The following is a 26,236-nucleotide window of genomic DNA, read 5'->3' as shown; positions in this document are numbered from 1 at the left end:
GAGCTAAGGGTGCTATGTATTAGGCCACTCCTCACAGTCTGGTAAAACTGGGGGTTAGGGAGAAGCTGACTGGGAATCGAACAGGCAACATCCTGTGGCAGAGGGTGTTGCGGGGAGAGACTCAGGGGGGTCACTGTCAGGGGTGGGATCCTGACAGAGGCCTAGCGAACAGAGAGAACGTTACGGGACCGCGCCTGCACGAGATAGCGGCGGTGCCCTAAGAAAGGACAAGAAGCGACGTTTTTTGTGCTGAGTGAGAAACGAGATCAACGCAACAAGGAGAAACACCAGTAGGAGTCGTGCTGTAAGACGAGGCAACATCCTACTGAGGCGCGCAGCCGGTGGCCGGAACGCCGAGGAAGTCTAGAGCTCCAGGCCTAACTTCAAACCTACGGCAGGACAGTCAGTTATAGGCGGGCTGTCTCACTCAATTCACCTAAGAAGACATAGGGGGCAACAACTGGAGAGGGGCAACACTAGGGTCCCAGAAGAGCTCCGAGCCTACCCGTCATACGGGTGCGTCCTATCCATATGATCTGGGGGACGAAGCAGAACATCATAATCGAGTTGTGAGGGAACTTCAGAAACAGACACAACAGTTGTGGGGACTATCCCGTAAGCACAGCAGGGGAGGACCACAACACACAAGCGCTAGAAGGTAGGCACAGATTTCCACCTGCAAAGGGAACTCTGGAGGTGCCATCGGACCGGCCGGACTTGCGCAGCCCGGTTAACCGTATTCCGGACTGAGGATCCTGAAGCCTTCGGTAAAGAGACTGCAACTTGGTGTCCTCGTTATTTACTGCGGCCTGCACCACATCATAACATCATCACCACCCAGTCCTTTCATTGGGCGCCCCTCAGCAGGGTCACGGACCGGGTCTAGCCACCGTGACAACCCCAGAGCAGAGACTCAAAGGCCCGGTACCGGGTACCCCTCGGCCCTGCGGCAGTGGGGGCGCTACAACTTGGCGTCACGAACAGGATCTACTTAAGCCTGAAGAATCAGGTCATGTGTGCCTTGGAACTGTGATTTACTGTGCTTGGACTGTGACTTATTGCAAAGACTGTGGATTGCCACTTGCCGCCAGAAGTTCCCGCCAAAACCGCCGCCATTACAGCGCTAAGAAGAGCGAAGGAGAAGAAGGAGGGCGTGGAAGTGGGTGTAAACAAGCTGAAGAGCGCGAAAGACAATGGCCGCCCAGTCTAAGTATTTCTGCCCCTTGAGGACGTGTCCTTCAGCAGCCGAGATCCGCCTCCTGATTCTCAATGGTGGGTGGAGGCAGAGGAAACGAAACCGCCCACGAAGGAGAGAGCAGGAAAAGGACCAGGAAGAAGTGAGCGACATGGAGGACGCCATGGCGAGCCACCCGGAGCCGGAGCGTGGGGTAGGAGCAGAGGACTCCCCCAGCTACCCGGAGGGGCACCGCAACCAGGCCTCCACCGCTGATATTGATTTCCTGCAGGTGGGAGTGGATGAGCTCGGCGACCAACTCCAGCGGATGCAGCTGAGCACTGAGGCCGGGTGGAAGAAGACCTTCATCGGGAGCCTCATCAGATGTCTGTTGGCAGCTTCGTCTGGTCCGGAGCAGAAAAGAAGTTCCAGCGCTCCGAAGCCAGAAAGCAAGGCCCTGCCGGAAAGCGAGGTGCTGCAAACGGAGATGACAATGCCGCAGCGCAAGGCCCTGCAACTAGCGTTCCAGACCCCAGCGGAGACGGAGCAGATCGGCACCGGAGGGACCGCATCTGAAGCAGGTATGAAGAACGACCCTGCCTCGCCAGCAGAGGACTTGCTGATAGGCCCCATCGCGGTACCCCCTCTCCCTGGGACCTATAGACTCCGGCGCCTTACACCCTGGGATCGGGCCACGGGTATGGAGCACTTCTTAAAGGCCCCGATCTCGCCGATCACCTTGCCGAGCGAGGTCTATGCGGAGCTACGGCCGCCAGAGCGAGAGTAAACCTCGATGCCATGGATATGTAAATAGTTAACTGCTTGTTTCCCTGCTTTTTGCTGCTTTAAACCCGACTAGGGTTACTCTTAAAGGGATCCCTTAGTTTACCCGGGATCCCTACTTTTGCTTTTGTTTTTGTTTCTTGTTCATCATTGTTGAAAAAGAACTGCTGGATCATGAACACTGCATGATTACAAACTCATTGTAAATAGTTTGCACCTTCTTAAAGGTGCCCTCTACTGGTTTTACAAAAGAAAGGACTCTTTGCGAAGAAACTGTTCCTGGAAACAGCACCGGAGTCCTTACTGCATACGGACTTGCAGCTTGAGAAGTTGCACTACCTCATAGAGACTTGGTCCCTTCTTAAAGGGGACGTTCATCGGTAGCACTTAGAGAATGATGATACTTTAACAGAAGAAGTAATAATGCTGACATGTAGCAGTTATATGTAGTTAGCTAGTTAATTGTAAGGACTGTTTAATAATGTGTTAGAGAATGAGGACAGGAAGTGAACCCATACGGGGTTAGTCGGTGAGTCCTCCTAGGAGCCATACAGAGATGGCTCGGTGATCCTGAACTGAGAGATGGATGATACGTTCTATACTGTGTATAGTAGCAGAAAGGCAGAAGGCCCGGGCGGAAAGGGGCGGTTCTGCAACAGAACGAGAGGCAGTAGGCCTGGGGCAGATAGACAGGCGGTCCTGCAGATGTAAAGATGGAAAATGAAGAAAAATTGATTAGCCTTATAGTGTTTTATAAGAAGGTCTTTAGTGGATGCAGCGTGTACAGCCTTAAAGGCAACGTTAAATTATTGTTCAAAAATTTGCACTTAGTAGAATATCCGGTTGGGTAGGAAAAGTTATTTATAGTACGTTATTTAAAGTATTTAACCATGTTTGCAACGTTCAAGTGTCCTCACCTCCCATAAAGGGAAGCTCTGTTCAAAATTTGCTTATTGTTATTGCATTTAAAAATTGTATGTCTTTTTGCTGACATGTATTGTTGTTTTCTTCCCAGTCCAGGAGTACTGGATTTAACCGGGGGGGAGTGCAGCGCCCCAGAGTCCTGGTCGTTGCAGTACTGATGCTCCGCCGCTAAGGGGGGCTATGGTACGTCTGATGGCACTGAAGGGGTTCACCTGACCAGGTATCACAGACACCAATACCCTCCACAGTCTGGCCTCCAGGGGGAGCTAAGGGTGCTATGTATTAGGCCACTCCTCACAGTCTGGTAAAACTGGGGGTTAGACAGGAAGTTAGGGAGAAGCTGACTGGGAATCGAACAGGCAACATCCTGTGGCAGAGGGTGTTGCGGGGAGAGACTCAGGGGGGTCACTGTCAGGGGTGGGATCCTGACAGAGGCCTAGCGAACAGAGAGAACGTTACGGGACCGCGCCTGCACGAGATAGCGGCGGTGCCCTAAGAAAGGACAAGAAGCGACGTTTATTGTGCTGAGTGAGAAACGAGATCAACGCAACAAGGAGAAACACCAGTAGGAGTCGTGCTGTAAGACGAGGCAACATCCTACTGAGGCGCGCAGCCGGTGGCCGGAACGCCGAGGAAGTCTAGAGCTCCAGGCCTAACTTCAAACCTACGGCAGGACAGTCAGTTATAGGCGGGCTGTCTCACTCAATTCACCTAAGAAGACATAGGGGGCAACAACTGGAGAGGGGCAACACTAGGGTCCCAGAAGAGCTCCGAGCCTACCCGTTATACGGGTGCGTCCTATCCATATGATCTGGGGGATGAAGAAGAACATCATAATCGAGTTGTGAGGGAACTTCAGAAACAGACACAACAGTTGTGGGGACTATCCCGTAAGCACAGCAGGGGAGGACCACAACACACAAGCGCTAGAAGGTAGGCACAGATTTCCACCTGCAAAGGGAACTCTGGAGGTGCCATCAGACCGGCCAGACTTGCGCAGCCCGGTTAACCGTATTCCGGACTGAGGATCCTGAAGCCTTCAGTAAAGAGGTAAAGAGACTGCAACTTGGTGTCCTTGTTATTTACTGCGGCCTGCACCACATCATAACATCATCACCACCCAGTCCTTTCATTGGGTGCCCCTCAGCAGGGTAACGGACCGGGTCTAGCCACCGTGACAACCCCAGAGCAGAGACTCAGAGACCCGGTACCGGGTACCCCTCAGCCCTGCGGCAGTGGGGGCGCTACACATACACATACACATACTATCCTCATGTAAATAGGGGTTTGATATGCAGTAACCGACTCAGACACTATAGAAATGATGGAGCTGCTGTGTTTAGGCAGCATCCAAGAACTTCCATTCAGCACTGGTAACAGCTGATTGTCGGGGGTACCAGGGGGCCATAGCCACACTGATCATTTCTAATATATATTAAAATTATAATAGTGTGCAAAGTTTTGAGGGCATTATACGAGATGACCTGCAGAGAATAATATAACTGACAACAAGCAGGGATTCATAAAAGATATGACGTATCTAACCAACACGCTGGGTTTCTATGAGTAGGTAAGTGCAAATCTGAATGTTGGTAATGCGGTTGATGTGATTTATCTGGACTTTGCAAAGGCATTTTACACTGTCATAAAGTCTTTGTCCGTCGGGCGGAGACAATGCACATAGTAACATTTTTTGTGTACGTCGAAAAGGCGGACAGCGACGGATCCTGCGCCGTCCGTCATTGGTTATAATGGAAGCCTATGGGTGCAGGACGGATTCCGTTTTTTGAAACAGCATGCCTGGAAGAATTTCTATTCATTAAATTTAACCCATTCTTCCCCAGAATCCTGGAACTGCTTCAGTTTTTTACAATCTGCACAGGTTCCGTCTTTTCAACACTCTGACGGATTGTGACTGATTCTAAAAAACTGAAGTGTGAAAGAGGCCTTAGGGTATGTGCACACGTATTTTGGAGCTCTGCGGATTTTTCTGCAGCGGATTTGAGAAATCCGCAGGTAAAAGGCACTGCGTTTTTCCTGCGGATTTACCGCGGTTTTTATGTGGATTTTGTGCGGATTCCACCTGCGGTTTTACACCTGCAGATTCCTATTGTGGAGCAGGTGTAAACCGCAGCGGAATCCGCACAAAGAATTGACATACTGTGGAATGTAACCCGCAGCGTTTCCGCGCATTTTTTTCTGCAGCATGGACACTGCGGACTGTGATTTCCATAGGTTTACATTGTACTGTAAACGCATGGAAAGTTGCTGTGGACCCGCAGCTGCAGATCCGCTACGGATCTGCAGCAAAATCCGCAATGTGTCCACATACCCTTAGGGTATGTGCACACGCTGCGGATTTTGCTGCGGATCCGCAGCAGATTTGACGCTGCGATCCGCAGCAGTTTTCCCAAAGTTTACAGTGCCATGTAAACCTATGGGAAAAAAAAACGCTGTGCACATGCTGCGGAAACGCAGCGGATTATTTTCCGCAGCATGTCAATTCTTTGTGCAGATTCCGCAGCGGTTTTCAACCAGCACCAATAGGAAAGTGCAGTTGAAAGAAAACCCGCAGAGGAATCCACAGAAGAAACCGCGAGAAAATCCGCAGTGAAAACCGCAGTGGTTTTGCACTGCGGATTTTCCAAATCCGCTGCGGAAAAATCCGCAGCAGAATCCGTAACGTGTGCACATGGCCTTATGCTGCAGCTACAGAATCAGGGACTGGGGGAAATGATATGCAGATGGATAAGGAATTGGCTAAATGACAGGAAACAAAGTCATCATAAATGGTACAGTCTCTAAATGGGATATAGTCAGCAGAGGGGATCTGTGCATATTCATTTTTTTTAATAACTGTAATTTTTAATAAATGTTATAAAATTTTACAATCAAAAATAAGACAAAACAATCACAATTTGGCTTACAAATTAAAGGATCAGAAAGAATGGAGTACAATTAGAATAAACTCTTGGAAAATGTTTCCCCCTAGTGGCATTGGCGAGTCTTGTCCGAGATATGCAGCAAATCGCAGCATACTGCGATTTTTTGTCTCAGTCTGATTTCAGCTGAGAAAAAAATGATGAGATGCATGTCACCCATTGAATAACATTGGTCCGAGTGCAATCCGATTTTTTTATCGGATTTCACTTGTCCGTTTTTCTCGCAAGTGAGTGTGAGCCATAAGGATTATTTCTGTCTTAGGCTATGTGCACACGGTCCGGATTTGCCTGTGGATCTGCAGTGGATTGGCTGCTGCGGATTTGCAGCAGTTTTCCATAAGGTTTACAGTACCATGTAAACCTATCAAAAACCAAATCCACTATGCCCATGGTGCGGAAAATACTGCGCGAAAACGCTGCGTTGTATTTTCCGCAGCATGTCAATTCTTTGTGCGGATTCTGCAGCATTTTACACCTGCTCCTCAATAGGAATCCGCCGGTGTAAAACTGCAGGTGAAATCCGCACAAAAAATGCAGGAAATCCGCTGTAAATCCGCAGGTAAAACGCAGTGCGTTTTACCTGCAGATTTTTCAAAAACGGTGCGGAAAAATCCACACATGAATCTGCAATGTGGGCACATAGCCTTATACATTCACAAATCATTATTTCTTATATTTATCACATTTCTCACTCAATTTTACATTATTTTTTACTTATTTTTTAATCTGATATTCATTACATATATTTTTATTTTTTCAATTTTTTATTATGTTTTCATACCAAATTTTTCACATTCTTTTCACTATTTTTTTTATTGACCGTATCTTTTAGCAATCCGTCTGTCTCAGCCTTGTTTCCTGTTTGTAATTCGCCCCCTTTTTCTCTGGCATCTGACATTCTTTGCTACCAAGCGGTGCGCTGTGTGCTCCCGCTGTCACGTGTTGCTGGGTCTCCTGGGCGACGCGTCTATCCCGGCTCTTACTTCCCCGCCTTCACCATGACGCTTCTAGTTTGGGCTGTAATGCTTGATTTCAGACGCCACTGCCCAAACTTCTGGCTTCGCGTTCAAGCCGTGACGAACGCTGCCTCAAACCACCATTGGTGCTTTTAAGTTTAAATAGCCTGGCTTTACTTCTGACACACAGTTTCCCCCATTGAAGAAGCCATACGCGAAACGTGCGTCGAGGTCCCTGGCTGTCTTTCTGTGACTACCCATTCAGGTTCGTGTGCACTTGCACCTTACACTCTTCATGCAGACATCATGATGAATTGTTATAGCTTTTTCTGCACAGCACTTGCACCTTATATATTCATTTATTCTTAGGCTAGTATTTTTTGTCTGCATATTTGTGTATTTACAGTTCTAGCATTATGATGAAATTCCCTTGTAATCATGGTTTTGCACATGCACCTTATGTATAGATCATATAATTATTTATTTCAACAGTGTTATATATAAAACACCTTATTTAGTGATCATGTAATTATTTATTTCAACAATTTTGTTTTCATTTTATTATATTTTTTATTGATGGGACTTTATACAGTATATATATATATATATATATTTTTTTTTTTGTACTTGGATTCATCATTTTGCACCTGTAGGGTATCACACAAAAAGCCACTCTTGTTTTTCACCTCCTTACTCTTTTTCTTTTTCTGTTTTTTACCTATTATTATGAATAACAATAATACATTTTAATTGGGCTTAGTACTTCATTTTTTCTGTAGGATTTTTTTTGGGTTTGTATTGAAGTTTGCCCTTAAATGCTAGTAGTCTTTCTCTTATTCTAGGATTTATTATGTGCACAGACTCATTCATTTGAATGGGTGTATGTGTGTGTACATGTCTCCGTGTACTGGAGACTTCGATGTGTGAAAGAGGCCTAACACAGAGCTCCTATGGTTCAAGAAAGAGCGGGAGAGAGAGATTAAGATGACCTTCTCGGAGGAGCAATGGAACAAAACTTTCTTTTGCACACACAGACTTCCATTGGCTTTCAAAGCTCAAAGCTCAAAAAAATTGCAAAATCAGAACTAGATGCTATCGTTGTCCAGCAGATCTTCATTAGATATTTCCCTCTGTCTCCAATAAATGCTGGAGATGTGAAAATGCTGAAGGCACTATGCTTCATATATGGTGGGAATGCCCTCAAATAGGTGGCCTCTGGAGCAAAGTCTATGATGTTCACAAACACATTACAGAGGAATCATTGTCTAGAACACCCCAGATTGGACGTCTTTCTATGATACCAGGGTCTTTTAAATCTATCAAAAGAGGATTGCTGAGACACTGTTTATCCGCCACTAGAACAGTCATTCCCAGACACTGGCATTCTGGAATCACTCTATCTATCCAATAGTGGTCTCTTGAAATGTTTTTTTTTGTGTAGAATGGAGACTCTCTGCTCATAATAAAATTAGCTCAGACAACTTTTTCCGTACTTGGCGGGGATGGATTTTATTCAGAGATTCCCTGGAGTACTCCATAATCTTTCTGTCTTGATGAAAACACCACATATTGTAAGAAAGGAAAAAGGAAGTGCAATGCTTGCTTTTATGCTATGGATTGAATAGACTTGATTTTGTCTTTTATGGTTATACATATATTTCAAAAACAATTTTTTATAAGATTTGAAAATTAAACAGGATCCCTGACCACATGGAAAGTCTTCTGGATCCTCAAGTTATATACAAGATACCTCAGTGGGATGAATTGGAAAAATGTTTGTATTTCATGTTCTAAGACTTTTTTCTTCCAGGTTTCACCTTGATATCAGCTGGTACATATTGTTGTAATTATTCACCATGTGTCTAGCCTATGATTAAGGGCGCTTTCTATGCACCAGAAACGGGTCAGATGTTTCTCATGTTTTTAACTTCGTTTGACATGCCGAAATAACGTTTTTTTCTTTTATTTCTGGGTTGGAGTGCCTTCACTTCCTTTTTCCGTTCTAATTTTTGCTGTGTTCACCAGCGGATAGAGCACCCACCCAGCTTTTGAATTGGACTCTACGTACTCCATTAGTGCCTGGATAGCGTTTGCAGCTTTGTTCCTCTCTCTCCTAACCATATATTGTGCTTGTACACACCTGAATCTGGATGGATTCATAAACCTTGCTAATCTCTTCCTCTCCCCTCCTCTCTTCTTGACTTTTCTATTTTGTTATAATTTTCTACTAAAAGTTATTTTCATTCCTTTGTCAGGCTTGACAAAGACCAACTTAATTGCAAGAAGTTAATGAATAATTTGTTAACATGGCATACTTTTCTTTAAAAAAGGGGTATTCCGATATGTGATTTGATGTTAACATATTATCGTGATATTTTTGAAACCTTTTGACCGTATCACCATGGTCTGTACCATTATATTGAAAACTGCCTCTCTGGTTGTATTTAGAAGTGTTGTAACTATATGATGTTCTTAATTAAAAAAATAAACTAGTTTATGAAAAAAAATATGAGATATTGTGGATTTTTCCCCTTCATCACACTTTGAACTTGCACTTATTACTCTATACAATATCAAGCCTTTGCGTAGGGGTTTCATATCATATTGTGTTTTTAATGTATAACCTTCATTACACAAACTTTGTACTGTATATGAATGTTGCCCCATTATTTGATACATTTTTTTCATGAGCTTTGGCTTCATGTTGCCCCCCAAGTATTTTATGAATTTTAATATAATTTATTCAATAAAATTATATTTTTTACACTAGGTAAAGAAGCCTTCTTAGAGATATAAGGGAGCCAAGTCCTACTAGACAATTCATCTTGCAAACATCCCAAGAGACACTCAGCACAAGATTAAGTAAGCTGCATAAGCTTGAAAGCCTCCATACTGGATAGATCCAAGAAATAGGAAATGTCACATTCTTGTATTCATGTAAAAACCCTGCTTTTTCTACAATATTCATCAGAGCTTTAATTTTGACAACTATTGAACTAATTACTAACTTCTCAAACAAAATCATTATCAAGTGTAGGGAAATACTCGCTTTTAGGCTGGGATCAGACATACGCAAGATACGCCGAGTCTCGCAGGTGAAAACCCAGCTCTGGCGCCGGCACTCCGGAGCGGAGCGTGCAGCCGCACAGCAATACATGGAGCTGCACGCTCTACTCTGGAGTGCCGGCGCCAGAGCTGGGTTTTCACCTGCGAGGCTCAGACATATTTCGCATATGTGTGATCCTGGCCTTAGGCAGCTGGTACCATTCACACGGGAACATAGTTTCTGGGTCAAAGAGGGAGATTTATGAGGATATGTGCACACATAAGAAAAGTGGTGCAGAATTTTCTGCACAAAATCCGCATCTCCTGGCAGAATCCACAGCCACGGTTTTTATGCGGTTTTTGTGCAGATTTGCCGCAGATTTTGTGCGGATTTTCTGCAGTTTTTGCCACTGCGGATTTCTATCATGGATGGGTCCAGAAACGCTGCAGATCCGCACAAAAGAAGTGACATGTACTTCTTTTAAATCCGCAGCAATTCCACACTGATTTTTCTGCACAACTTTTTTTTTTTCCATTGATTTACATTGTACTGTAAATCACAGTGCGGATCTGCAGCTTTTCTGCGCGGCAAATCCGCTGCGGATCGGCAGCAAATCCGCATCGTGTGCACATAGCCTGAAAGTGCATAAACTTCCAGAAAAGCGCAAAACAAATAGCCTTTCTCCGGCATAAATGAACAAAATAAACAGTCCATATACAGGCACAAGTGGGCTCATCTGTTCAGATACACGTCCAGCTGTCTCTCATGTTCTGGCAGGAAAACCAGCACTAAGACCGGCCTCACACTAGCGAGTTTTACGGACGTAAGAGCGCAGAAATTACGTCCGTAAAACTCGCAAAATAAACGGCACAATTATTCTCAATGGGGCTGCTCCTATTAGCCGTATATTACGGTTCAGTATTATACGGCTTTCTACGGCTGTACAAAATCGCAGCATGCTGCGTTTGTCAGCGTATTGCGCAAAAAAATCGCTAATGAAAGTCTATGGGGGCGAGAAAAATACGGATTCCACACGGACCTGCAGTGTGACTTGCGAGAAATACGCAGCGCTGTTAGTGAAAAGTCGGTAATTCAATTGCCGGCTTTTCATTTCTCCTGCACAAACGCGACAGGATATGAGACATGATTACATACAGTAAACCATCTCATATCCCCCTTTTTTTTGCATATTCCACACTACTAATGTTAGTAGTGTGTATGTGCAAAATTTCAGCGCTGTAGCTGCTGAAATAAAGGGTTAAATGGCGGGAAAAATTGGCGTGGGCTCCCGCGCAATTTTCTCCGCCAGAATGGTAAAGCCAGTGACTGAGGGCAGATATTAATAGCCAGGAGAGGGTCCATGGTTATTGGCCCCCCCGTGGCTAAAAACATCTGCCCCCAGCCACCCCAGAAAAGGCACATCTGGAAGATGCGCCTATTCTGGCACTTGGCCACTCTCTTCCCACTCCCGTGTAGCGGTGGGATATGGGGTAATGAAGGGTTAATGCCACCTTGCTATTGGAAGGTGACATTAAGCCAGATTAATAATGGAGAGGCGTCAATTATGACACCTATCCATTATTAATCCAATTGTTGGAAAGGGTTAAAAAACACACACACACGTTATTAAAAAGTATTTTAATGCAATAAACACAGCGGTTGTTGTAATAATTTATTGTTCTCTCAATCCATCAGGAACACCCTCGCTTGGAAAAATAATAAACGCACAAGATACATACCTTCTGGTGAACCGTCTCGTCCCACGAAGTAATCCATCTGAAGGGGTTAACTAATATTACAGGCAGGAGCCCTGCTAAATGCAGCTGTGCTCCGTGCCTGTAATCCCCGGCGAATGAATGAAATGTAGGTCATTGACCTACATTTCCTTCAGTCGCGGTGAGGCGCCCTCTGCTGGATGTTCTCATGAACTGCAGCCTGGGAACTTTTTCCCACGCTCCAGGTCATATGAGGACATCCACCAGGGGGCGCATCACCGCGACTGAAGGAAATGTAGGTCAATGACCTACATTTCATTCATTTGCCGGGGATTACAGGCACGGAGCACAGCTGCATTTAGCAGGGCTCGTGCCTGTAATATTAGTTAACCCCTTCAGATGGATTACTTCGTGGGACGAGACGGTTCACCAGAAGGTATGTATCTTGTGCGTTTATTATTTTTCCAAGCGAGGGTGTTCCTGATGGATTGAGAGAACAATAAATTATTACAACAACCGCTGTGTTTATTGCATTAAAATACTTTTTAATAACGTGTGTGTGTGTTTTTTAACCCTTTCATACAATTGGATTAATAATGGATAGGTGTCATAATTGAGGCCTCTCCATTATTAATCTGGCTTAATGTCACCTTACAATAGCAAGGTGGCATTAACCCTTCATTACCCCATATCCCACCGCTACAGGGAGTGGGAAGAGAGTGGCCAAGTGCCAGAATAGGCGCATCTTCCAGATGTGCCTTTTCTGGGGTGGCTGGGGGCAGATGTTTTTAGCCAGGGGGGGCCAATAACCATGGACCCTCTCCTGGCTATTAATATCTGCCCTCAGTCACTGGCTTTACCATTCTGGCGGAGAAAATTGCGCGGGAGCCCACGCCAATTTTTTCCGCCATTTAACCCTTTATTTCAGCAGCTACAGCGCTGAAATTTTGCACATACACACTACTAACATTAGTAGTGTGGAATATGCAAAAAAAAGGGGATATGAGATGGTTTACTGTATGTAAACCATGTCTCATATCCTGTCGGGTTTGTGCAGGAGAAATGAAAAGCCGGCAATTGAATTACCGGCTGTTCACAGATATCGCGCTGAATGAAATCTAAATACAGAACATATATATATATGTGTCTCAATGACATATATATACTGTATATATGTTTTCCCGAACATTTGAGCACATAAATCCATTAGATGTCGGTTTTGCAAGCCTGCGCGAAAATCTCGCAGTACGGATGCCATACGGATTACATACGGAGGATGCCATGCGCAAAATACGCTGAAACACCCTGACTACGGATCAATATTTTGGGAACATTTCTCTGTATTACGGCCGTAGTACGGACGTATAATACGTGGCGTATTGTCTTACGCCAAGTGTGAGGCCGGCCTAAGAGGTCTTTCCACCTCTCCTCCCAGACACAGACCACAGTCTCTCACCCATGGTCTGTAATCTGTGGTCAGTCTCTCCATCCTGGCACTTCACCTGACTCAGTTTAGTCTGCAACAAATAGTACTCTGCAGCTCCCAGCAGAATCTACACACTGCTCAGTTCCCCAGCACACTGCACACCAAGTGAACCTACTTCTTGCTTCTAGTAAAAAAGCTATGCAGGTGAATCTAATCAAACCCTGCAGACTTGGGATTTAAGGGCTCGTGCACACTTTGCGGTTTTTGCTGCGGATCCGCAGCAGATTTGACACTGCGGATCCGCAGCAGTTTTCCATGCAGGGTACAGTACAATGTTACCCTATGGAAAACAAAAACAGCTGTGCCCACGATGCGGAAAAATGCGGCAAAATCCGCGTGGATTCGCTGCGGAAAAAAAGGAGCATGTCACTTCTTTCTGCGGATTCCGCAGCGCTATTCAACATGCACCAATAGGAAAGTGCTGTTGAAAACCCGCAGAGCAATCCGCAGAAGAAACCGCAGGAAAATCTGCAGTGAAAACCGCTGCGGTTTTGCACTGCGGATTTTCCAAATCCGCAGCGGAAAAATCCGCAGAAGAATCCGCAAAGTGTGCACATACCCTAACCCTGCTTTACCTGGCTTTACTACACAGGTTACAAAAAAGGAGGGAGCCATATGTTGCAGATCTTAGTGAAGGTACACATGACAAATTTAGAATACCCACCTTCAATATCAGTAAAATCAGTATAGGATTTGCTCTTACTGTTTTCAAGAACCTGCACATCTCGACGGCAAAAATACAGTAAGGTAAAGTAAGCCAAGTCAGTCATAGCATGTCCAATAGTGGAGAGTTCCCAATCAAGTACAGCAATTACACGGGCCTGGAGAGTGTTAAAAAGGTATAAATGTAAAAAAGTGGATAAAGGGTTATTCACATTAGAATGAATGATTACAATTGTAAAGTGTTCTTAAAAGAAAGTTTGTTATTGATTTGTTATTGAAAATCATCTCCATTCTGAGAATGACAGGATTTTTAGTTTATTGTTTACTGCTCTTTTCCTAAGATACCAGCCACAAATGCAGTCTAGCAGCAGTGGTTGAAATTGCGTAGTTCCAGTAGAACTCCTAAGCACTGCTTTTATGCTCTCAGGTTGGCTTCAGTTCCCCTGCACCCTTCTGATGCTGTGGAAACAAAGCTGCCTTTGATCTCAGCATTGGTGAGCACAAGGTCAGGCCAGCAGTGCAATGAGGATCTGAACTGTCAGTCAAAAGCGTACCACCTGCCAACAAACAGTAAGCCAAGGGAAGGAGTAGCTCGAAGGGACAACATAAATATAACCTAAACATAGTGTAGGGTATTTGATTGGAGACCTGTACAGGTAAGCGGTGCTGCCCTTTTTCAGCTGTATTTATAAATAAAACCTACAGTCCTATTTTACAGAGCCAGATCCAGTACAGAATTTTGTTCTGTATCATATCTGAAAGGACAATCCCAACATCACAGGTAAAATAATGAATTACACTGCAGTACGTATGTATATAAAATTTGGTGATCGTTTCTAAGAACTGCAATCCTAGAGAACGATGCTTTAATATGCCCCATGAGAATGGATAATATACAGATGTACAGATGGAGCTATGCAACACCACACAACCCTACCTCAGTTTGGTGGAAAATGACATTCTCGATCCTGAAGTCTCCATGGGTTAACGTTTCATCCTGGTCATTGCTTGGTACATTTTTAATTAACCAGTTCACCAGTTGGTTCATTGCAGGTATATCCCTATGTGCTGCCATTTCATAATGTTTCTTCCATGTAGCGATCTGTCAATTATACAAATATTTTAAAAATTATATATGTGGCACCCCAGGAGTCTGGTTGCCACAGTGGCATTGCCTCTCTCACAGTGGGGTGATGACATGCCTGGAAGCAAGGAGGGTTTCCCTGACTAAATAACACTTACATCGAACACTTTTCCTGACTCCAGACAAGAAGGGGGAGCTCTGAACCCGGTTTCAGGGGAGTTTCCCTAGAAGTTCTGGCCTGGAGGCGGGGTTAATTAGTCTAGTTGGAGTCTGAGGAGGAACAGGATAGAGGTTGAGGAGAGTCTGGGGAGTGGAGCTGTGACCAAGCTCACCCCAGAGTACAGCACTCAGAAACCGGACACCGGAGTCCATGGTTGCTCGGGTACAGAAGTCCCCACAGCTAAATGCAGAGGGCAGGGGACTGCAGGTCTCCTGGCTCATCTAATACCCAGCCGCACAGCAGCATATCAGAGCCCTGAGCCTCCACTAAGGAGCGACACCTGAAATTGGGCTCAAGCAGCCTGCCATGTGGGTAACGTTTTACACAAACTGATAGACAGTGAGAAGAACTTGTTCAGAGCTTCAGGCAACAAAGACCCAGAGAACAGCGCAGTAGGGAGGCCTCCAAACCCACCTGGCTAGGTGGATTCTGAACTGCTTCCAGGCTGCCTGGATCTCTATTACCACCTGTTACTAGTGCCCCGGCCTGCACCTCAAACTGTGAGTAAATTGTGAAAACTGCACCCTGCTGTGTCCTCTGAGTATTTACTCCGCCATTCGCCCTGCACTACATCCATCATCACCATCTTTAACAATATAAATGCCCTGGGACTAAGCTCTACCTGTGGAGAGCTGTATCAACTCTGCTGCATCACCATCAGCCCCATAGGTCTTTTTAAGCAGCGTCGCCATCCCTAGCCGAGAACCACAAGTGGCGTCACAAATCATCTCTTATAAACTTTATTTCCCCTTTAATCATTATATTTCATTGGACACCCAGGGCCAGGGATCGGGTCACTGCTGCCATGACACATCCCTTTAAGAACCGACCCAGTACCAAGTATACCCACGGCCCTGGCGGGCGCTCCAAATACACTATATGAAATTATCACACAATATAACAGGTATAACAATGACCTACACAAACCCAGAAATTTGATCGCAAGCTTCGGTTAGCGTGTCTAATTAGTTAAGAATCTTTGGCACCAGTGTCATTGCCTATTAACTGCTGTAAAGTATTATGTACAATATTGAAAAAATATTAGTTTTGCAAGATTTTAGAGCACAGAGGCTCTTTCATCAGGCCAAGCCAAGGTTTTAAAAATAAGATTTTTGTTCCAAATGCAGAGGTGGTGGAAGTAATAGCTTAATGAGCAAAACACTTGTTAATCAGGTGAAATTATTTTTTGAACAGCGTAAACGATAGTTTTTGGCTGTGCATGGTCCTGCGTAAACAGAATTCGAGCTGCCGAGACCTATGGCAGCCTATGTGCACTGAGTGATCTACTATAGATTGTTCAGTGCACATCATTTGCTTTGTCAAAAGACCTTGAATTGGTAAAAGTTTACAAATTGTCGGTCATATTGTGCTGCCGAACGGTCAGTATAAACGAACCTTAAGACATGCCATAACTTTATGATCAGTGGTGGTCTGACCTCTAAGACTGCCACCAATCCTGAGAATAAATGAGATGCAGTGCTAGTATAGCTTGTGTGCTTCTAAATAACTGCATCACCTTTTACAGACATGTATAAAATATACATATACAGTACAGACTTTGGACACACCTTCTCATTTAAAGATTTTTCTGTATTTTCAGGACTATGAGAATTGTACATTCACACTGAAGGCATCAAAACTATGAATTAACACATGTGGAATTATATACTTAACAAAAAAGTGTGAAACAACTGAAATGATGTCTTATATTCTAGGTTCTTCAAAGTAGCCACCTTTTGCTTTGATGACACACTCTTGGCATTCTCTTGATGAGCTTCAAGAGGTAGTCACCGGGAATGGTCTTCCAACAATCTTGAAGGAGTTCCCAGAGATGCTTAGCACTTGTTGGCCCTTTTGCCTTCACTCTGTGGTCCAGCTCACCCCAAACCATCTCAATTGGGTTCAGGTCTGGTGACTGTGGAGGCCAGGTTATCTGGCGTAGCACCCCATCACTCTCCTTCTTGGTCAGATAGCCCTTACACAGCCTGAAGGTGTGTTTGAGGTCATTGTCCTGTTGAAAAATAAATGATGGTCCAACTAAACGCAAACCGGATGGAATAGCATACCGCTGCTAGATGCTGTGGTAGCCATGCTGGTTCAGTATGCCTTCAATTTTGAATAAATCCCCAACAGTGTCACCAGCAAATCACCCCCACACCATCACACCTCCTCCTACAAGCTTCACGGTGGGAACCAGGCATGTGGAGTCCATCCGTTTACCTTTTCTGCGTCGCACAAAGACACGGTGGTTGGAACCAAAGATCTCACATTTGGACTCATCAGACCAAAGCACAGATTTCGACTGGTCTAATGTCCATTCCTTGTGTTCTTTAGCCCAAACAAGTCTCTTCTGCTTGTTGCTTGTCCTTAGCAGTGGTTTCCTAGCAGCTATTTTACCATGAAGGCCTGCTGCACAAAGTCTCCTCTTAACAGTTGTTGTAGAGATGTGTCTGCTGCTAGAACTCTGTGTGGCATTGACCTGGTCTCTAATCTGAGCTGCTGTTAACCTGCGATTTATGAGGCTGGTGACTCGGATAAACTTATCCTCAGAAGCAGACGTGACTCTTGGTCTTCCTTTCCTGGGGCGGTCCTCATGTGAGCCATTTTCTTTGTAGCGCTTGATGGTTTTTGCCACTGCACTTGGGGACACTTTCAAAGTTTTCCCAATTTTTCAGACTGACTGACCTTCATTTCTTAAAGTAATGATGGCCACTTGTTTTTCTTTACTTAGCTGCTTTTTTCTTGCTATAATACAATTTCTAACAGTCTATTCAGTAGGACTATCAGCTGTGTATCCACCAGACTTCTGCACAACACAACTGATGGTCCCAACCCCATTTATAAGGCAAGAAATCCCACTTATTAAACCTGACAGGGCACACCAGTGAAGTGAAAACCGTTCCAGGTAACTACCTCTTGAAGCTCATCAAGAGAATGCCAAGAGTGTGCAAAGCAGTCATCAAAGCAAAAGGTGGCTACTTTGAAGAACCTAGAATATTAGACATAAATTCAGTTGTTTCACACTTTTTTGTTAAGCATATAAATCCACATGTGTTAATTCATAGTTTTGATGCCTTAAGTGTGAATGTACAATTTTCATAGTCATGAAAATACAGAAAAATCTTTAAATGAGAAGGTGTGTCCAAACCTTTGGTCTGTACTGTATATCTTCAACTTAAACGTCTTTATTTTATTTTATCCTCCGGTTCGCAGCCTCAACATCCGTATCTGACCATTGCCATGGGGGACTGCACCACTTTATCACTCAAGGGAGCATCAGTAGCTTTGTCTTCTCTGGCCTGAGTTCAGTCTCACATAGACCTGTCTTGCATAGAGCCTCCTGCTCTGAAGCTTGCAAACCTAACACTGACGCACCCAAACCTCAACTGAAAGTTTAAATAGGTGTTGTGGAGATGGGACACTCCCAAAACCTTGAGTGGAGAGAGAGATTTATAGGACTGGTAGTGGGATGGATCTCTCCCTCCACTCTAGATTTTGGGAGTGGCCATTGTCCACGAAACGCATTTAAACGTTAAGTTAAGGTTTGATGCGAGTCCCAGTGGACAATAACTTATCACTTAAATTCTTGGGACAACCTTTACAGCTGGGGAGGAGAACAGTTCTAGTTCTGGAGAAGTGCTAGATTATACATTTTTTTTCATGAGACTCCTTTCCAGCTGACTGTATACATAAAGAAACAGTACATAGGTTTTAATGTTGGCAGCAAGAAAAAAAATTTTTTTGTGTGAAAATAAAAAAGGCCACATTACCTGCCGCTGACTAGATCCTTTTCCTCTTACATATCCGGTAAGATTTAATGCATGTATGTTTAATGAATGGAGATGGGCAAGAGTTTCAGTGAGTGCCACATACAAGGCTGATCTTTCCGCAGGGCTGACTTCTGGCAGGGAGACATCTCGGAATATGCGTCCCTGACCAAGACAAAAAGGGAGAAAAGCACCTGGAACTATTACAGCTATAATTGCAAATAACAATCTTGTATTAAACATATTTCCCAAGATGGACACATCATTATTCACAGAATCAGTGATACATTTTGGATACCTGGGGATCTTCACTGACCACTAAAATGAGATTTCTGATAGCAGTAAGAAGTTTAGATGTTGCAGTGGTTCAGTGTGTCCAGTTTGGCTCAACTCTATGGAGCTGGAGTTGGTTGTTGGAGTTGGTTGTTTTTGCTAGTATACTAGACATTATAGAGATTGGCCACTCTCTCGTTAGTGCAATTTCCTCACAGACTGACCAGCACTTCTGTCCATACAATAACTGCTGGTGGAAGAGTTTACTATTGGAGGAGGCTGGTGGACAGATCTGGCCGCATGTTCCTTCGCCAGCAGCCATTGTATGGACAGAAGTTCTGGTCAATTTGAGGAAACTGCACCAAGAAGAGGAAGTGAAGACCTCTTTATCTGAGACTCCATCACTGAGCTCGTTCAGACAGTCTATTATGAAAATTTGTATCTATTTTATCTGCCTTTTACTGAGCTCCTCTCAGCTGATGTATGGCCTCAAACTACATTAAAAAAGGTGACTATGCAGGGAAACAAATCCTGTGAAAGCAAAATTGTGCAAAATTTGTCAGGAAACCAAACTATATAATTGAGTTTTAGCTTAAAGCAAAATTTAAAAAGATGGCCAACTGCAAGAAGTATCTGGCAACAACTTCCTCCATTCCTCAATAAAGACAACTTAACTCTTGGCAAAGATGAGCATACATTTGTATGGAGGAGTCGATATATGTAGTGGTAAACCAAATTAAAATTGTTTGACTGATTTTTGGGAAAACCTCCAGAAAAGTACGTGGTCGGTGTGTCAGAAAAAGAGAAATATGCAGTGACAGGAAAAGCAGAGAGATCTCATCTCACAGTGCTTTGCATAGGGCCATCAGATTTCACCGCCACTGAGAAGTACTGCAAAGTGAATGCAGACACAGGAGCGAGGTCTTACTATGTTCTCAAATCAGAGACAGGTTTGTTATGCAAGAAAAACTAACCTGCACATGTTCCATCACATAAAATTCTGTACCGATAACCGAAACATCTCGACAGTAAATTAGGGGCCTTGACACAGGAAATCCAGCAGAAAATAAAGCATTCTGTATTTCATATTCTCTTTCAATCTAAGAAAAAAATATATATATCACATGCTATAATGGAAACAAAGGAGAGAAGAACCAGTGTGGAAGTATTGTTTGTTTGTACAACTAGTGTTTGTCATTCATAGACTTACTGGTGGCGCTCAGAACTTGGATCACGTCACATAAATAATCACCAACTGGGCCAATATTCAAAGGTATTCTGCAGTTAATCCAGCAGCAGACGATTCATTCCAGCACATTGGATTTATTCACTTTTACACACTTATACAACCCCTGACAAAAATTATGGAATCACCGGCCTTGGGGGATGTTAATTCGGTTGTTTAATTTTGTAGAAAAAAAGCAGATCACAGACATGGCACAAAACTAAAGTCATTTCAAATGGCAACTTTCTGGCTTTAAAAAAGACTAAAAGAAATCAAGAACAAAAAATGTGGCAGTCAGTAATGGTTCCTTTTTTTTAACCAAGCATAGGGGAAAAAATATGGCGTCACTCAATTCTGAGGAAAAAATGATGGAATCACCCTGTAAATTTTCATACCCAAAAATAACACCTACATCAAATTAGATCTGCTTGTTAGTCTGCATCTAAAAATGAGTGATCACACCTTGGAGAGCTGTTGCACCAAGTGGACTGACATGAATCATGGCTCCAACACGAGAGATGTCAATTGAAACAAAGGAGAGGATTATCAAACTCTTAAAAGAGGGTAAATCATCACGCAATGTTGCAAAAGATGTTGGCTGTTCACAGTCAGCTGTGTCCAAAATCTGGACCAAATACAAACAACATGGGAAGGTTGTTAAAGGCAAACATACTGGTAGACCAAGGAAGACATCAAAGCGTCAAGACCGGAAACTTATAGCAATATGTCTCCAAAACAGGAAATGCACAACAAAACAAATGAGGAATGAATGGGTGGAAACTGGAGTCAACGTCTGTGATCGAACTGAAAGAAACTGCCTAAGGGTATGTGTCCACCTTCAGGATTGCATCAGGATTTGGTCAGGATTTTACGCAGGTAAAATCTTGACCAAATCTGCACCTGAGAACACTGGCAGGTCACCTGCATTGTTCTTGCGTTGTTTCAGCATTGTAAGGACATGCTGTGTTCAGAAAAGACGCGCCGCATGTCCGTTTCCGTGGGTCTGCCGCATGCGTCTTTTAATGCATTTCATGAAATCCCCTCTACTATGTTGTAACATCTGGACACTGCGTGTTTGACGCTGCGGCTCTACGCAGCGTCAAACACGCAGCGTTTCCTGAACGTGGAAACATACCCTAAAGGAAATGGGAGTTACATACAGAAAAGCTAAACGAAAGCCATCATTAACACCTAAACAAAAAAAACAAGGTTACAATGGGGTAAGGAAAAGCAATCGTGGACTGTGGATGACTGGATGAAAGTCATATTCAGTGATGAATCGCGAATCTGCATTGGGCAAGGTGATGATGCAGGAACTTTTGTTTGGTGCCGTTCCAATGAGATTTATAAAGATGACTGCCTGAAGAGAACATGCAAATTTCCACAGTCATTGATGATATGGGGCTGCATGTCAGGTAAAGACACTGGGGAGATGGCTGTCATTACATCTTCAATAAATGCACAAGTCTATGTTGATATTTTGGACACTTTTCTTATCCCACCAATTGAAAGGATGTTTGGGTGATGATGAAATCATTTTTCAAGATGATAATGCATCCTGCCATAGAGCAAAAACTGTGCAAACATTCCTTGAAAAAAGACACATAAGGTCAATGTCATGGCCTGCAAATAGTCCGGATCTAAATCCAATTGAAAATCTTTGGTGGAAGTTGAAGAAAATGGTCCATGACAAGGCTCCAACCTGCAAAGCTGATCTGGCATCAGAGAAAGTTGGAGCCAGATTGATGAAGAGTACTGTTTGACACTCATTAAGTCCATGCCTCAGAGACTGCAAGCTGTTATAAAAGCCAGAGGTGGTGCAACAAAATACTAGTGATATTTTGGAGTGGTTTTTTTTGTTTGTTTGTTTTTTATGATTCCATAATTTTTTCCTCAGAATTGAGTGATTCCATAATTGTTTCCCCTATGCTTGGTTAAAAAAAAGTAACCATTTCTGACTACCACATTTTTTGTTCTTGATTTCTTTTAGTGTTTCTTAAAGCCAGGAAGTTGCCATTTGAAATGACTTTAGTTTTATGCCATGTCTGTGATATGCTTTTTTTTCTACAAAATTAAACAACTGAATGAACATCCTCCAAGGCCGGTGATTCCATAATTTTTGCCAGTGTTTGTATAATACAGATAATTCAACATCGGAAAAAAGACATCATTGTCCCCATTGAGGCTCACAATCTGTATTCCCTTTCAGTATGTCTTTGGAGCGTAGGAGGAAATCCACGCAAATACGGGGAGAACATACAAACTCCTTTCAAATGTTGTCCTTGGTGGGACTTTAATGGTGCAAACCACTGGATAAGGTAGAATTATCCAGTCTGTTTTAAATATGGCTGTAGTGCACCAGAAAAGGGGGAAAAAAAAAAACTTCACTATTCAATCTGGGTACCTGCACTCTGTCCCTCAATACTAAATTGCCTAAAATGGATTTCTAAGCAACCCCTTAGGGTATGTGCACACGGCATCCCATATGCACCGGCCATCAAGTTTTACCAGGGAAAGCAGCTTCAGGAAAAATGCCAGCAATCTTTTTCCTGAGCTGTGTTTGCAGACAGCATTCCAGTCGTTCTTGTGGTGTTGTGGTGGTCCGCCGCTGGGGTCTTACTCTATACTGTTGCGTGTAGTGAGTGGGCAGTTTCGCTAGGAGCATGTCACTTCCTGTGGGTGCTTCAGATTTTATGAATCCTGAAGCCATTAAAAGGAATCTGTGAGCAGGTTTTTTGCTATGTAATGCGAGAACAGCATGAGATAGGGGCTAAAACATTGCACTCAGCAATGTGTCACTTATCAGGCTGTGTGCTGTTTACTTAAAATGAAGGTTTTATCACTGGACATCATTGCTACCAGACTAGATGTCTCTTGCAAAGTTGTCAGGCCATGTTATCTGATTAGCAGCTCACTGTCTATAGACTATGTACATATAGAGCCTAGTGTGGAAGGAGAAAGCTTTCTCATCTCTGCTATGTGCGCAAAAACCTTGGACTGTATCACAACTGCTGCATCCAGTAATACATCGGTGGAATCAGGGTCTTTTTTTCTTCACCTGGAGACAGATTCCCTTTAAAAGAAAAGACTTAAGATGGAACCTGTACAAAGCAATGTTGCTTTGACAATCATTGTTTTATCAGCAGGAAATTATCAATAGATAACTACTTTGCCTGTTGCCAGACAGTTCAAGCCCACACCCACCACTGCTTGTACATAAGCAGCAAAGCTGTCAATCAGTGATGTGGGTGGAGTTAACAGAGCTCAACATTAGAGAACTTCTAGATCTGCAGCAAAGGAAACAGTGTTTAACAGCAGCACCCAGTAAAGTAAATGACATGGCTGGAATCAGGGTCTCTGTCCTACATTATGCTGCTCTCAGATGAGATAGCAACAACCTCGTAACAGATTCCCTTTAAATCAGTTATCACATTAAAAAGTCCAGCCAATAACTGCCACTTTTAACCCCTTTCTGACCTCGGACGGGTTAGTACGTCCGAGGTCAGATACCGCGCTTTGATGCGGGCTCCGGCGGTGAGCCTGCATCAAAGCCAGGACATGTCAGCTGTTTTGAACAGGTGACATGTGCCCGCAATAGCGGCAGGTGAAATCGCGATTCTCCCGCCGCTATTAACCAGTTAAATGTCGCTGTCAAGCGCTGACAGCGGCATTTAACCGGTGCTTCCGGCCATCCGGATGGAAATGAGGGCATCGCCGACCCCCGTCACATGATCGGGGGTCAGCGATGCATCAGAAGGGTAACCATAGAGGTCCTTGAGACCTCTATGGTTACTGATCCCGGCTAGCTGTGAGCGCCACCCTGTGGTCGGCGCTCATAGCAAGCCTGCAATTCAGCTACATAGCAGCGATCTGATGATCGCTGCTATGTAGCAGAGCCGATCGAGTTGTGCCAGCTTCTAGCCTCCCATGGAGGTTATTGAAGCATGGCAAAAGTAAAAAAAAAAGTTTAAAAAAATGTGAAAAAAATAAAAAATATATAAAAGTTTAAATCACCCCCCTTTCGCCCTATTCAAAATAAATCAATAAAAATAAATTAAACCTAAACATATGTGGTATCGCCGCGTTCAGAATCACCCGATCTATCAATAAAAAAAGGATTAACCTGATCGCTAAACGGTGAAGCGAGAAAAAAATTCGAAACGCCAGAATTAAGTTTTTTTGGTCGCCACGACATTGCATTAAAATGCAATAACGGGCGATGAAAAGAACGTATCTGCACCAAAATGGTATCATTAAAAACGCCAGCTTGGCACGCAAAAAATTAGCCCTTACCCAACCCCAGATCATGAAAAATGGAGACGCTACGGGTATCGGAAAATGGCACAATTTTTTTTTAAGCAAAGTTTGGAATTTTTTTTCACCACTTAGATAAAAGAGAACCTAGATATGTTTGGTGTCTATGAACTCGTAATGACCTGGAGAATCATAATGGCAGGTCAGTTTTAGCATTTAGTGAACCTAGTAAAAAAGCCAAACAAAAAACCAGTGTGGGATTGCACTTTTTTTGCAATTTCACCGCACTTGGAATTTTTTTCCCGTTTTCTAGTACAAGACATGCTAAAACCAATGATGTTGTTCAAAAGTACATCTTGTTTCGCAAAAAATAAGCCCCCACATGGCCATATTGATGGAAAAGTAAAAAAGTTATGGCTCTGGGAAGGAGGGGAGTGAAAAACGAAAACGGAAAAACGGAAAATCCCAAGGTCATGAAGGGGTTAATGACATACCATGTCACATGACCTGTAAAGGTCGGCGAGGGCAGTAATCGTGGCTGGGTCTCTCTGGCAAGATATACCCTGGCCTCCCGTTACAGAAAATTCATATTTCTCTGGTACTCTACTTGCCTCTCCATTCCTAGCACCGACAGGGCCTACCCTCCTTTTAGTGGGGTCACCTTTGGCTTCATTTGAATGAACAGAGCACAGTCCAAGTATAACTCAAAATGCAAAAGTTTACTTTCGGATCTCTACAGCACATTCAGATACATTCCATCAACAACAATAGTTTCCATGTTACACGATACTGCATCTCCCCCTTCTCTTTTCTCCCTGTCACACAGCTCGAGATTGGGTCGTACCTCACTGTACGTTTTCCCGGCGTCCTCGTTGTGCACGCTCACTGTATGCAGGGGGTCCCCAATCCATTTTGCCCCGGCACCAAGGGAGTCCACCCATGCTAGCAATCTCCATATCCTGATTGACCCGCCCGCCCGCCTGTCCTGCCACGATCTGTCCTGCAGTATTCTTCCTGGAAAACTCAATCCTTTGTTCCTTCAATCTCTTCTCTCTGCATCTGTCACTCCGCTAGGTGACCCACTGTCTCTGGATGGCTGGGCTTCTACTTCACCGTTGCGGCGTGCTAGGTGGCTGGGGCATGTTGCCCACCCAAGCACTATGGGCTTCCCGCCCCTGACTGACTAAACTTCAAGAAGTCCGGCTATCTTAAAGGGAACCTATCACCCCATTTTTTAAAAATTAGATAAAAATAGTGTGAAATAGGGGCAGAGCTGGGCTTTACATTAGTGCCTTTTTGGTGCCTTTACACCCCCGTTAGGCTGCCGAAATACCTTTGTGAAGTGGCCGTTTTGTCCTGTCACTCAAGTTGGTCAGGTCGGATGGGCGTGGTCACAGCGCTGTTTCTCCCCCAGATCAGGCTCATCATTACGTTGGTGGCGTAGTGGTGTGCGCATGTCCAAAGAGAAGATCCACTGCCCAGGAGATTCAAAACAGCGCGGTCTACGCTATTCGCCGTTTACCGGTGGGCGCGGCCATCTTTCCTGTGGCCGCGCGTGCGCAGATGGAGCGCTCTGCTGCCCGGGGCTTCAGGAAAATGGCCGCGGGATTCCGCGCGTGCGCAGATGGAGATCGCGGCGGCCTAACGGGGGTGTAAAGGCACCAAAAAGGCACTAATGTAAAGCCCAGCTCTGCCCCTATTTCACACTATTTTTATCTAATCTT

Source organism: Ranitomeya variabilis, chromosome 6 (genome assembly GCF_051348905.1).
Source record: "Ranitomeya variabilis isolate aRanVar5 chromosome 6, aRanVar5.hap1, whole genome shotgun sequence".
Lineage (NCBI taxonomy): Eukaryota > Metazoa > Chordata > Amphibia > Anura > Dendrobatidae > Ranitomeya > Ranitomeya variabilis.
The sequence above is the reverse complement of the archived record's forward strand: the minus strand, read 5'-3'. Positions refer to the sequence as shown.